The 14,551-nt window shown below is 41.1% G+C and overlaps 1 protein-coding gene across 2 annotated transcripts in view; it reads left to right on the top strand.

Moving 5' to 3' along the window:
• The window catches only part of WWOX (WW domain containing oxidoreductase), a 1,110,761-nt gene that overhangs the window by 342,232 nt on the left and 753,978 nt on the right, over positions 1–14,551 (top strand). The gene's annotated exons all lie outside the window — the stretch shown is intronic.

Genomic DNA, 14,551 nt, shown 5'->3' on the forward strand with positions numbered 1-14,551 from the left:
TTGCTGAGCACTTTCTAATAATGAAGTCACATCATGCGTGCATTACATGTTTATTTTCTTGACTCTAGAGCATTCTTTTATGCAGTTAAATTACTCTAAAATGTTTTGCACATGCACGCATTAATGTGTATTGTTTGGTAAGAACTTCCGAGTTGGTGAAAAAATGGATTGTATTTTAGTATCGATATTTATATATACATATTAGTCTATGGGTTTTAATTCACAAAACCAGGTGTTGTATCTGGTGCACATAAGGGATTTTCAAGGCTAATCTTGGCTTTTTGCAGTTGTAACCATGTGTGATGACTTTAGAATCCTACGACACTTCCAAATAGAGATGCAGATTGGCAATTTTCCCAGATACCACGATGCTTTATGTATCAGCATATATTTTCATTAATTTCTCATGATTTCTGTTAGAATCAATAATTCCAAGTTCTACAATCTTAGAATTATTATCTTTATTTTGTAATTGAAAAGCACAGAAACCTCACGCAGCGTGTTCAAGAAAATGATATACCAGCCTTGTAAACTTTCACTTGCTAATTGCAGCTGCATTTGCTTTGTCCAATGCACGGTAATGCCCCTGGCATCCATATCTAGTTATGCAGTTATGCTTCCTTTTTAAAATGTTTGACAGCACCTTCACTGAAATGAATGCTGCCACCACCGCCAACCCCACCTTTTTTTTTTTTTCCACATAAGCTTTCATTTCTGGTAAATACATCCTTGCCAGAGTTCCCAGGTCCAAGCCGGTCCTTTGTGGACCAGTATGCAGATTTGAAGTTGAGCACTGTCACGTGCCTCTTAGGAGTGTTTTGTGCAACCAGATATTTGTGTTGGCAGATAACAGTAGAAAGAATATCACGTGTTAGGGTAGCGAGAGCTTAGCAGATGTTTTAGGGAACTGCATTTTCAAATCATTTTACATTAAAAAATGGCTTACGTTTATGGAACTTCTGCGACGATCAGGTTACGTTTCCTGTGCCCGTGTAAAGCCAGTCATCGTGCTGAGTTTTAACGGATGTGCGGCTACCCTGCTAATGGATGGGCCGGCAGTGCTGGTTCTGTTGCAAAGTTATAAATTATAACTAGAAAAAGCACGCGATGTCATTCTTCTAGCCTCCGTGAAAGCGAAACCGGGTAATTCTGCCCTTGAATAACCCGCTGCAGGGTGATTTATAGTTGTACAATTTAAAACGTAATGAAGGAGATAATAGATGTTGATTTGTTCCTGAAATTAGTATTTTAGAAAAATACTTCTCCCCCTTTCCATCTTTAAATACCTGCAGCTGACTACACTATAGATACTATCAAGGGCAAAGCCCCCTGTTTGAATGTGTATTGGTACATTGGTGTATCACATACAAGGCAGAGGGTGTATAAAACAGGCTTCTTTCTGTTGTGAGGGGGAAATGTTGTTTTCAAAGTGGAAATTTCATTGTATTCTTCATGAATGTAAACATTTTGAGACACCTGAGTGAGGTTTGAATTCTCTGGTTGCCTTTCTCTTGCCAGTCCAGATATGTTAGAAAACTGGACTCTCAGGACCCCTCTGTGGTTGGACCACACTGGCGCTTTCCTGCAGTTGTCTGTCAACAGAAGGACCTGGTAGCTGGCTTGTCCTCTTACACCACTGAGGCCACCTTCTTGCAGGAAGAAACATTCTTCTTCCTGCCCTGGATTAACATTACCATTGGTTTTAGTAGTCTTACATCATTATGTCCAAAGCTTTTAAGTTTACAGTGCTTGCTTAGTCCAGCGACCATTGGATGTAAGTAAGTTGGAAAAGGGCAAAGGATTTAGAATCATGAGGGTTGTATTCAAAATGCAGCCTCTGCTCCCTTTTAGTTACGTAATTTTGAAATGATGTGACATTTCTGAGGTTAATTTTCTACATCAGTTTAGCTGCTTTAGGCCACAAGTTATTAACACCCACTTAAAGGTGGCTGAAATAATAGAGGTTTTGCTTTCCCATGTATCCAGAAGTGCTGAGGCAGCAAGGGTTGTGTTTGGCTACTATATGAGTAGCTCCTTTCTGATAATCTTTAATTTTCCCTCATGCTTACAAGATGGCTTCTGTGGTGCCAGCCATTGCATCCTATTTGATAAGGTCTGAAGGCACAGATGGGAGGGATGAGGCTCCTCATTGCATGCCTTTTTCTTTTATCAAGAGAGAGAGCATTCTGCTTCAGAACTGTCCTCCTGAGTTGACTTCCCGTCAGATCCCACTGCTTGGGACTGAGTCATCTGTTTGTATCCTAGTTGTAAAGGAGACTAGAAAAGTGCATAACTGGCTTTTTGAGCCTCTAGAGTGGCAGGCGAACTCTGATTTTGAGGAAAAAGGTAGGGTAATGGTGTTGACACAGACACTGTTGAATAGGTATGTACATATTTTAATAGTTTTCTCATTAATCAAATGGAAATGCTATCAATTTTATAGGGTTGTTGTGAGAGGAAGTGAGAATTGAAATGAAAGGCATCTAGTCTTCCCCGGTCCCCATCCACTTGACCCACCATACCTCAAGCCACTTCTGGCTCCATGCTCTTTTTTTTCCTTAGGGTTTTGAAACATGTTCTTCAGCCTAGAATACTCCTCCTCCACTCTTAATTTCTACCCATCCTGCAAAACTCAGTCTGAATAGCACACGTCAAGGAAGCAGTTTTGGTCTCTCAGATTATATCAAGCTCTTCAATATATTCTTTCAGAACAGCCAGTGCCTAGAATACTGCCTGACTCCTAGTAGCACTCCTTATGTGCTGAATGGGTAAATGAAGAGTCCCTGGAATTTCTTCTTCATAACGTTTAACACAACTGCAGTTTGAAAACATAATTTCTGTAGTTTTTTTTTTTTCTTTTTTTTTTTTTTGAGACGGAGTGTCTCTCCGTTGCCCGGATTGGAGTGTAGTGGCACAATCCCGGCTCACTGCAACCTCCGCGCCTCCCGAGTTCAAGCAATTCTCCTGCCTCAGCCTCCCAAGTAGCTGGGATTACAAGCACTGGCCACCAAACCCAGCTAATTTATATATTTTTAGTAGAAGCGGGGTTTCAACATGTTGGCCAGGCTGGTCTCAAACTCCTGACCTCAGGTGATCCACCTGCCTTGGCCTTCCAAAGTGTGCTGGGATTACAGGCATGAGCCACCATGTCTGGCCTGTAGTTTCTTTTTCTTTTTTCTTTTCTTTTCTTTTTTTTGAGATGAAGTCTTGCTCTGTCACCTAGGCTGGAATGCAGTGGTGCAATCTTGGCTCACTGCAGCCTCCGCCTCCCAGGTTCAAGCGATTCTCCTGTGTCAGCCTCCTGAGTAGCTGAGATTACAGGTGTGCACCACCACGCACGGCTGATGTTTGTATTTTTAGTAGAGACGGGATTTCAACATGTTGGCCAAGCTGGTCTCAAACCTGCCTCAGCCTCCCAAAGTGCTGGGATTACAGATGTGAGTCACTGCACCCAGCCTGTAGTTTCTTATTTAATGTCTGTCCCCCCTTCTCTTGACAGTGGTGTTTTTGCCTTCACACTACTGTATCCCTGGTCCATACAGTAAATTTTCTGTAAATGTTTGTAAATGAATACATGAAAGATGACCAGGTGCTGAATCAGTGAGAGTCCTTAATGTACTTCTTATCATTTATCCCTCTGAGGTAGGCAAGGGATTATAGTTTAGAATGTGTAAATACATAAAAGATAAGGCAAGGAGACCTGCTCAGAGTCACACAGCAAGCCCCCAAGGTCCCCCAGACTCATGGTCAAATGACATGTAAGGGACGTATCCAGCGGTGTGAGTATGTTTGGAGGGAATGAATGTAAGGAGAGAGAGGTGAGGCACAGGAGAGACAGGATGAGCTTTAGAGGTAGACAGCTCTCAGGTCCAACCCTAACTCTCTCCCATTCTTACTCTTGGGCAAGGTTCAAAACCTGATTAAGATTCATGCATAAAACTGAGATGTTAGAACTACCTCATGGGCTTGTCTTGAGAATTAAAGACGTTATGAACTTGTCTTGAGAATTAAAGACGTTATGAACTTAAGTCTTCTACAATGTGCTAGATGCTTAACAAATGTTAACTACTATTGTTATTGGCTTGCAGTAGAAATTAAAGATTATGAATGTTCAGCATTCAGAATATACTAGATACTCAATAAGCATTATTGCTGTCATTATTAACATTATTTTCCCCAGCTTTACTGAGGTATGAGTGACAAAAATTTCATATATGCGCACGAGTGTGTGTGTTTTGGGGGGGGGGGGCTGGGCATGGTGGCTTATGCCTATAATCCTAACAGTTGAGGAGGCCAAGCTGGGAGGATGACTTGAGCCTGGGAGTTGGAGGCTGCAGTGAGCTATGATGGTGCCCCTGCACTCCATCCTGGGTGACATAGTGAGACCCTATCTCTAAAGGGAAAAAAAAAATTATACGTATTCGTGGTGTGAAATGTGATGTTTTGATATTCATATGCATTGTGAAATGACTACCACAATCAAGCTAATTAACACATCCGTCAACTTACATAGCTATCATTTTTTTGTGTGTGGCAAGAACATTGAAAGTCTAGTCTCAGCAATTTTCAAGTATATAATACGTTATTATTATTACTATCGTTAACTGTATTCACCATGCTGTACAATAGATCTCCAGAATGTATTCATTCTGTCTAACTGAAACTTGGGATCCTTTGACCACTATCTCCCCATTTACCACCCCCTCCCACTTCCCCACAACCAGCCCCTCCTGGGAACTGCCCTCTACTCTCTGCTTCTGTGAGTTTGACTGCTTTAAATTCCACACAAAAAGTGAGATCATAGAGTATTTGTCTTTCTGCGCCTGGCTTATTTTACGATAAATTGATTGCTTCTCTTCCCATTGTTTATAGATACCCATTCTCCTAATGATGGCACTGTGTCTGTCATAGAAGGCCTAATTCTCCCTGTTAACATTGAACATAAAAACCTCATATGGGCCAGGCACAGTGGCTCATACCTGAAATCCCAGCACTTTGGGAGGCCGAGGCGGATGAATCACCTGAGGTTGGGAGTTCGAGACCAGCCTGGTCAACATTGCGAAATTCTATCTCTACTAAAAAGATATAAAAAAATTGGCTGGCCGGGCACGGTGGCTCATGCCTGTAATCCCAGCACTTTGGGAGGCCAAGCCGGGCGAATCACGAGGTCAGGAGATCGAGACCATTCTAGCTAACATGGTGAAACCCTGTCTCTACTAAAAATACAAAAAAATTAGCCAGGCGTGGTGGTGGGCGCGGTGGTGGGCGCCTGTAGTCCCAGCTACTCAGGAGGCTAAGGCAGGAGAACGGCGTGAACCCGGGAGGTGGAGGTTGCAGTGAGCCAAGATCGCGCCACTGCACTCCAGCCTGCGTGACAGTGCGAGACTGCATCTCAAAAAAAAAAAAAAAAAAAAAAAAAAAAAGGCTGTGTGTGGTGACTCGTGTCTGTTATCCCAGCTACTTGGGAGGCTGAGACATGAAAATCACTTGAACCTGGGAGGTGGAGGTTGCAGTGAGCTGACGTCGCATCACTGCACTCCAGCCTGGGTGACAGAGTGAGACTGAAAAACAAAACAAAACAAAAAACCAAAACTATATGTGCAAGCCTCAGGAACCACTAAGACAGATTACACAATGCTCATCAGAACTCAGCAGGCTTCCACAGTGCAGATTTTAAGCCCTCCGGTTGCCTGTTTTACTGGCACCAAGAACACACCTTAGCTTGGAGGAAACATTGGCCACTTTCTTGTTAAAAACAAAGAGAAGGAAACTAGATCTGCCTTTGTGAGGCTGGAGCACCTCATCAATGTATTTTTTCTGCCTTGCTTTATAGTGTTTTAAATCCACCTCGGCCTTTGTTCCTGAATGAGCACCCGAGAAGGGGAGAAAGTGACTATCTGGTCTTAGTATGTGTGACAAATTATTTAATGAACATTTAACCAAGATTTGCAATTCCCCTAGTTTTATCTTCCCGGTTTCCTTTTCTTCTGTGTGCCCGTTGGCATTTTGGTAATGTGCTGCCTCTTTATAACTCTTTGTAGCTCTTTTATTACTTTTCTTTTTTCTTTTAAGTTTGTGGTGCCTTCTTTGATCCTCCCCTCTTTCAGTTTCCTTTTCTCCAATTTCATACTTATTTCCAATGATTTTTGGCTGCAACGCAGTTTAGATATTGGAGGCCAGCGTGATTAAACCGAGGCCAAGAGTTTGTATTGCCCCATGACGATGTTTCTGGAATGTTTCTTCTGTGAACAGTGATTTTTGTATAACTCACTGGACATGTTGATTTTTCCCTGTGAGGTGTAAGGTAATGTTTTCCTAGCAAAAACAAAGAGGGCTGAAACCTGGTGCTCAGAATCTTATGGAAACGGAACTCCTCTCCCTCTTCTTTTTACACCAAGGTAAAGGAATACTTTGCAAATCAGCTGAGCACATGTTCCCAGCTCCGTGCCGGGCTCTGTGGTCATGGGTTTCCTTCTTTATGTCTTACTCATCTAATGTAATTTTAGAGTGTGCTCTCTTTAGATAATTGTGTGTCTCTGAGCAAATCACTTATCCTCTCTGGTCCTCAGTTTTCTTATCTGTAAAATGAATCAGTTAACCAAGAATAGCCATCCCTTGGGTTAATAGAACAGTTTAACTTGAAAGGAAATAAAAAAAGGAGACTAACATGGGCCCACAGACATTGTATTTCATAAATTTTGGATGAAAACTGAACCTACCATCATTTATTAAGAGAATGGATATTTTCATGTCAAAAATTATAGGAAGGATACAGTTATGGGACGAGGAGCAATTCTTTTTTTTTTTTTTTTTTTTTTGAGGTGGAGTCTCACTCTGTCACCAGGCTGGAGTGCAGTGGGGCGATCTCGGCTCACTGCAACCTCTGCCTCCCGGGTTCAAGCAATTCTCCTGCCTCAGACTCCCGAGTAGCTAGGACTACAGGCGCGTGCCACCACACCTGGCTAATTTTTTGTATTCTTAGTAGAGACGAGGTTTCACGGTGTTAGCCAGGATGGTCTCGATCTCCTGACCTCATGATCCACCTGCCTCGGCCTCCCAAAGTGCTGGAATTACAGGCATTAGCCACCGCACCCGGCCTATGAGGAGCAGTTCTTTCAATGGAATATATTTGACTTTAGGGAGAACTCACTCAAATGCTGCTGTTACTGTTTTTCCCTTTGTTGGAAGTGATGGGGTTGTACTTGGAATGACTGGCCTAGAAAACCCTACAGGTACCATTTAAGCTCCATAGTTCTTCTGTGTGTGTTTCGGATCCCAGGTTCCAAACCTGCACTAAAACTTTTTGCTGCATCTCACCTAATCGTGTAGCGAGCCAGGTGAGCTCATCTGTGAAATGCAGACCTTTCTGGACTTACCACCTCGTGGGGTGAAGGGAAAGAAATGATACAGGTTTACATCAGGGTATAAGCTGTCCTAGAGTCTAGATTCTTTTTATCCAGAAGCCATTCTTTCAGCCTGTGCCTTTTTGTAAATACCATACCCCATCTATTTCCACAAAGGATTTGGGGCATTAGCGAGTAAAGGGGGAATATGTTCTAGAAGAAGGGCGCTCACCTCAGTAAATTGATGGGTGGGCCACAAAAATCATGTCACAAGATCTTTTTGATGTGCATGCATTCATTCATTCAACAAATATTATTGAGCGTCTAACATAAGCCAGGTGCTTTGCTAGGGACAGAATGCTATACAAGGTCCCTGTCCTCATGGGGACCGTATGTTGGGAAGACAGATGATAGGCGTGGAAATGAAGAGACAAACCACTCCGATTTCAGCCCAGGAAGGAGCTTTAATTTGAGTAATTGTTTTCACTAATTCATCTTCACAGAAAGAAATAATATGATCACCTTTGGTTAGTAAACAAAACAAACAAGCAAACAGGTTTACAGGCTGAGGTGGGCTGGATCACTTGAGGCCGGGAGTTTGAAACCAGCCTAGCTAACACGGTGAAACCCTTCTCTACTAAAAATACAAAAATATTATCTGGGCGTGGTGGAGCTTTCCTGTAGTCCCAGCTACTCTAGAGGCTGAAGCATGAGAATCACTTGAACCCAGGAGGTGGAGGTTGCCATGAGCAGAGATCGTGCCACTGTACTCCAGCCTGGATGATGGAGCAAGACTCTGTCTTGGGGTGGGGGGCAAGGCAGGGGAGGGGGGAAAGAAGAGAAACGTCTTTACTTATGTTTTTGATGAGCCTAGACTTTGCTGTGCTTTGGAAAATGGGCTGTGGAATTTGGCTGAAATAGTCAAATGCGTAGCTGGCTGTATGTGGACTGATAACTGGGCTTATTTTGCTTCTTTTAGATCTGGAAAGACTAAGCGCAAAATAGAAATGCTAATGGTATTGATGTGTTTTTCTTCCTTTGGTGTGATAAAAAGGTATCAGTAGGGATCATTCATAAAACTAGTTAGTAAACTATCAGTTTAATGTACACAATGGTCAAGAAATACATACATCATACTTGAGACCATGTTCCAGAGAGTATTTTGTAACCTGTGACGCTCTTTTCAAGTCTTAGAGAGGAAGTATGGAAAGAGCATGGGCTTTTGACTGAGGAGGTCTTGGGTTTAAAGGTCGAATTTTGCCACTTACCTTCTCCATGGCCTTGGTCAACATCCTGAAGTCTCAGGTCCTTGTCTGCCTTTGCTTTGACACGAGATGTTGCCTGCCTCAGGCGGTTGTTGCAAGGACTAAAATCAGGAAGGCCTAGAAAGACTTGGAAGCATTTCTGTCACATCCCAGGAACTCCGTAAATGCCAGCAAGTGTTAGATTATTGTGATGATTTTACTCCTATTATTGATATTATAATTAATATTATAATTGTTCATGATTACCTTATAAAAATTACTTATGATATGTTTTTCTTACTATTTGGTGAACATCGAGTATAGTACCAAGTGTATACTTTTTTTTTTTTTTTTTTGAGATGGAGTCTCCCTCTGTCTCCCAGGCTGGAATGCAGTGGCATTACCTCGGCTCACTGCAGCCTCCGCCTCCCAAGTTCAAGCCATTCTCCAGTCTCAGCCTCCTCAGTAGCTGGGATTACAGGCATGTGCTACTACACCTGGCAAACTTTTATATTTTTAGTAGAGACAGAGTTTTGCCATGTTCACCAGGCTGGACATGAACTTCTGACCTCAAGGGATCCACCTACCTTGGCCTCCCAAAGTGCTGGGATGACAGGTGTGAGCCACTGCCAATTATATACTTATTTTAGGTGTATTATGCTGTGCCCTGTGCTTTTCTTTGTTATACTGGAAGGTCATGATGGCAGGATGTCTTATTTATGCTTCTCTGTACTCTGTCCTGTCCAGTGCCTTTCAGAAGTAAGGTTTTTAGAAAGGTTTGAGTTATTTCCTGTTTTCTGAACCAGACAGGCAGAGTATTTGATCTTACAAAAATCTGGCTCAGTTCAAGTTAGCTGTGTAGCTTTGGAACGGACCCTGGACAGATGGATTTTCTAAAATTACAGAGGAAACTAGATCTGTAACTCTGTACATTTACTCCTGTGCCAGTAACAATGGCAATATTTTAATACTGTAATAAGTTTTTTCTTAAGCATTTGCTGTAAATTAGTAAATCTGTTTAAAGCTGCTTATTGCATCATCATGTAGAATTTCTACATCCTGCAGAAGTTTAAGAAAATTGTCTTCCTTTTACAGACAAGGAAACTGAAGTTTAGAAGTGCTAAGTAAACTGTCTTAGATCACTTAGCTAGCAAGTGACAGGGATGGAATTGAATCTGTATTTATCAGAGGTGAAAGTATATGTGTAATTATTCAACTACACTTAGGTAAATATCCGCATACATGCATGCCTCCCCTTAGACTCCATTGTTCCAAAAAGTAATGACAACAAAAATTAGTCGGAGGCGGAAGGAAATGCAAAAGTGGACATTTACTCGAGAAAGAATAAAGAAACCATGCCGGATTCCATTTCACAAACCTCTACAGCTGTTGCTGGGGAGTCAGTGGAGGGGTACTGGAGGAAGGCAGACTTTGTTCTAAGCTACTTAGCAGCCAAGGAAAGCAGAAGAAACTATTATTATTATTTATTATTATTATGTGAGTTGGAGTCTCCTTGTGTCATCCAGGCTGAAGTGCAGTGGCATAGTCTCTGCTTTCTACAACTTCCACCTCCTGGGTTTAATCGATCCTCCTGCCTCAGCCTCCCAAGTAGCTGGGCTTACAGGCACCCACCACTACATCCAGCTGACTTTTGTATTTTTAGTGGAGACAGGGTTTCACCATACTGGCCCAGCTGGTCTTGAACTCCTGACCTCAAGTGATCTGCCTGCCTCAGCCTCCCGATGTGTTGGGATTACAGGTGTGAACCACTGCTTCTGGCCTAGAAACTATTATTAATAGAAGTTCTGGGACAACGGCCCTGCTCTCATTACTTGCCCCCAATCCATGCAATGAAATACTGGCCTGTGAGTATGTGGTCCCTTCTGCTCATTTTCTGAAGCTGACCAAAGGACCACAGTAATTCATAACGGGGGAGTAAAATTCCTCAAGACGAGCAAAAAAGGCAGAAATTAATAAAACTCTATGTATTAGTTATCTATCATTGCATAACAAGTTACCTCAATATTTAGCAGGTTAATACAATGCACATTCATTATTTTACAGCCTTTGTAGATTAGGAACCAGCCATTGCTTAGCTGGACCATCTGCTTTAGAGTCTCACAGGCTGCAATCAAGGTGTCCACTGGGCTGGAGTCAACTTCTTACCGACAAAGCTGGTGCCCCAAAAGAATGGGGTCTTATCCTGTTGGGTGTCATGAAGCCAACACACAAAACCGAAAGTAGTGTCAAGCAGTACAGGCTTTATTCAATGGCCATGGAATTGAGAAGCAGGAGCATGGCTCACAAATTCACAAATCAGCTTCTCCACTAATGAGGGGTGAGGAAGTTAAAATATAGACTTTGTTGTTGTTGCTGTTTTAATGAAGAGGCTGGACATTAAAATCAAGGGGAGGAATAATCATGCCTTCTCTTGAAATGGGCAGTGAACTTCCCGGAACCAGAGTGTTGCCTTCCTTTTTATCCTTTTATGGCTGCTTCTGATCATTGTCATGGTGATTGTCAACTGTCCTGGCACTGGTGAGGGGGCTGTTTAGCATGGAAATAGGATTATAATGAAACCTGAGGTCTTTTTGAAGTCCTTGGATCAGCTATCTTGCTTCTAACAAATCTCAGCTGGTCTGGTTACAGAGGGAACTTTTTATCACAGGTGTCCTGTTTCTTAAAGATAAGCAGTGTTATTACAGGGTAGAAATTCACCTATGTCAAGTAGGCATTATAGCAGGTAACAATCTCAAGACTCAGCAGGGAAGGATCCACTTCCAAGCCCACGTGGTTGCTGGTAGGACTCAGTTCCTTATGGCCCAGTGGATTGAAGGCTTCCTTTCCTGCCTGGTGTTTGGTTCCTTGCCACGTAGGGATCTCCATCATGGCTGCTGGCTTTATCGAAGCATGTAAGCCAAGAAGGAAATAGAATCCATTGGTAAAATGAAAGTCACAGTTCTTTGTAATGTAACCACGGAAGTGACGTCTTACTGCTTTTGCCATATTCTTTTTGTTAGAAGGAAATCACTGAGTCTGATCGTTGTTAAAGGGGAAAGGATTTCACAGTGGTATGAATCCTGAGAGGCAGGGGTGATCAGGGCCAGCTACCGCACTCTACAACTTGAATTTTGTTTTAGATTTCAGTGCCTTTTGGGGACCCTGCTACATTGTGGTAGATTTACTCACAGGACTTGATGATTTTTCTTGACCTGCCTGAAGCCACAGCATTTATTATGGATAAGTTTGTCTTTTCTTCGTTCTTTTTCTGTTTGCATCCTTTCGTCATCCTTTTCTTCCCTCTTTCTGGGCTGAGAGAGGCACCAAATGCACCCATTTAAAACATATATGCATTTCTGCTTTCTGATGGGAGGTAAGATTTAGTCATTTAATAAGAAAGCTTATGAAAAGAATAAACAAACTGGTAGATAATGTATCCTAAAGTCAAGTATTTGCTTTCATGTTGCTTTAGTAGAAGGGGCCCATGTTAATCGATGGCCCAAATTGTCTTTCTCAAGAAATGTGTATTGCAGAATTTGGATTTGAGTTACAAAAACTAGCCAGAAAGCGTGAACTTTTTTTTTTTTAAGCCATAAAGCTTGGTAAGGCTAGCCAATCATTTCAAAGCCTGTGTAGAATATCTAGACTATATGTAATCCTAGGATTTGTTGTTGTTTTGTTATGATTTTTTTTAAGCAGGAAGCTAAAAAGAATAACCACCCGTTACTTTGCTGCTTTTAGAAAATAGGTTTGAGATTGATTTTGAATACTAAAGTATAGTTTTCATGTTATAAAGCCAACCATGTTAAAAATGTATAATAAAGTATCTAATTTAGCAAAATTCAAATTTCCCCTATGAAATATCAAGCTCTTTTTATGCTTCTTCACATGCCACCTTGTGTAGAATTTGAACCACTTTAAACATTGCATCCTTGAGTTGCATATGATGGGATCTCTTGAATCATTTACATTTTGAAAAAAGAAAGTGAAATATTCTTTAAGAAGCCAAAGTAATCCACGAGAATGTATGGTGTTTGTTCAGCTGGATATCTTATTTATTTGAAGTACTGCGAGAGAAATCTTTTCTGACTGCTCAAAAAAGGGAAGAATAAACAGTCAGAGTGTCCAAGTAATCTGAGCTAGAAAGTTCCTTCTTTCAGAGAAAAGTTATAAAAAGTATATTTGCCGGATCCAAAAAAAATACTGTGTATCAACTACTGAGACCTGCATAATGTTTTCTTAGTATTCTCACTCTTTAAAAGAAAAAAGAAAACCTGTAAAATTTGGGAACTTAAACTTTTTTTGATATTTTAATATTTCTAGGCAGGTGAGTGCAATAAGTCTGTTTTTTGATCTTAGAACATAACATTTCTTGTTGGCTATTGTGTGTGCTATGTGTATGATTTGTCTCTTTGTTAATTCTCTATAACTATAAAAGAGCAAGTAATGAAATTACCATGGCTGAATTCTGAATATTAACCCAGAGCAGATTTCCTCTAAGAAAGATCATAAGAAGATGCTTAAAAGAAAACATTATATTTCAAAAGAATTAGGTTCTGAAATATACCCAATAATGAAAACAATACAATTTTCTTCTGCTTTTTGTCCTTCCTGTTCCAAGCACTGGGAAGGAGCTGGCATATTTCTTATGTATGAAAAGTAGAATAATATATTGGATTCCTTTATCGCTAACCTGGAAGAGTCTTTCTTGGACTGTGGTTTGCTTTCCCGTTATACTTAAGCTTGTTTATTGCATCTTCCGATGTCACATTATCTCATTGCCAAGCTAAAGGCTCTGTTGGGTTCTTATTTGAACCCAGAGTGGAGGCCGATTTCATCCAAAGCCATTTTTTTTAAAATTAGAAATTAAACTCACCTTTGCCAAGTCCTCCTGACCATGGATAGGTCCTCATGTTAGTCTGTAATGTGAAGATATGAAATGTATTTGATACAATAGGAGATTCACTGTGATTTTTCACTGAATGAGTATACATTCTGCAGAACTAGAAGATAAAGATAATAAAACAATTCACATTTCTTAGGACTAATTTATTTTCCACAGTCCACTACCAACATGGTGGGATGGGGAGGAGCTGAGAAGAGCATATTTCGCTGAGTTTGGTTGCAGAAGGATGCAATTTGAGGTAGCAGAAGGGGCCGTAAGAACATAGGATTTTGAAGTTGAAGAAACCAGCCTGGAATGAATCCCAGCCCTTCCTTTTAGTGACCTGCTGGCCAGCCACATTACCTCCTTGGGCTTTGGATTTTCTTTTTCACTGTAAAATGGGGAAAGTAGCTCCCACATCTTTGGGCTGTTGGTGGGAGGTGTGTAGGACACAGCTGAAACCTTTGGTGTATAGTGGATACTAAAGCAATGCTAGTCTTCTTCGTGTGCTACCAGTTAGAATGAATTTTACTGACATCTTACTGATTTCTGAGGGTATACAGACACTTATTGTCAAAGATATTATTGATTATCTGATCCCCAAACATATGGAGTTACATCACAGCAGGTGAGAAATACCCTTCAACTCTTGATTCTAAGGAAAATCCTTGTGGAGCCGCCATCATTCCTTCCATGAAGGAATGAAATTATAACGTAATGTATTGTTGGAGCCCTTAGTTCAACACTGTCTTTTTTCAGGCCATATTAATGCAATGGTTAGCATATCAACTTCCTTCCATTTTTAGTGACTCTAATACATTATATTCACCTTGTTCTCTGCATGTTCTTTCTTTAAGTCATGTTAGATCCCTTTTTTGGAAGCAGGTCAAATTTGAATTAATAAAATGATTTATGTTGAAGTACAGGCATATCCCACAGAATCTCTTAATACCAGGCCAAAAGTAACTTTATCTTGATCTGTAGTTGGGACATATTTCTTGGATTGTCCGCACTCAAAAAAAGAGATTGCATAACATCCTTTGAACAAATGGATATTTGAGAACCATCCTGTCTTCAGA

This window comes from Pan troglodytes, chromosome 18 (assembly GCF_028858775.2).
Source record: "Pan troglodytes isolate AG18354 chromosome 18, NHGRI_mPanTro3-v2.0_pri, whole genome shotgun sequence".
NCBI classification, from domain to species: Eukaryota; Metazoa; Chordata; class Mammalia; order Primates; family Hominidae; genus Pan; species Pan troglodytes.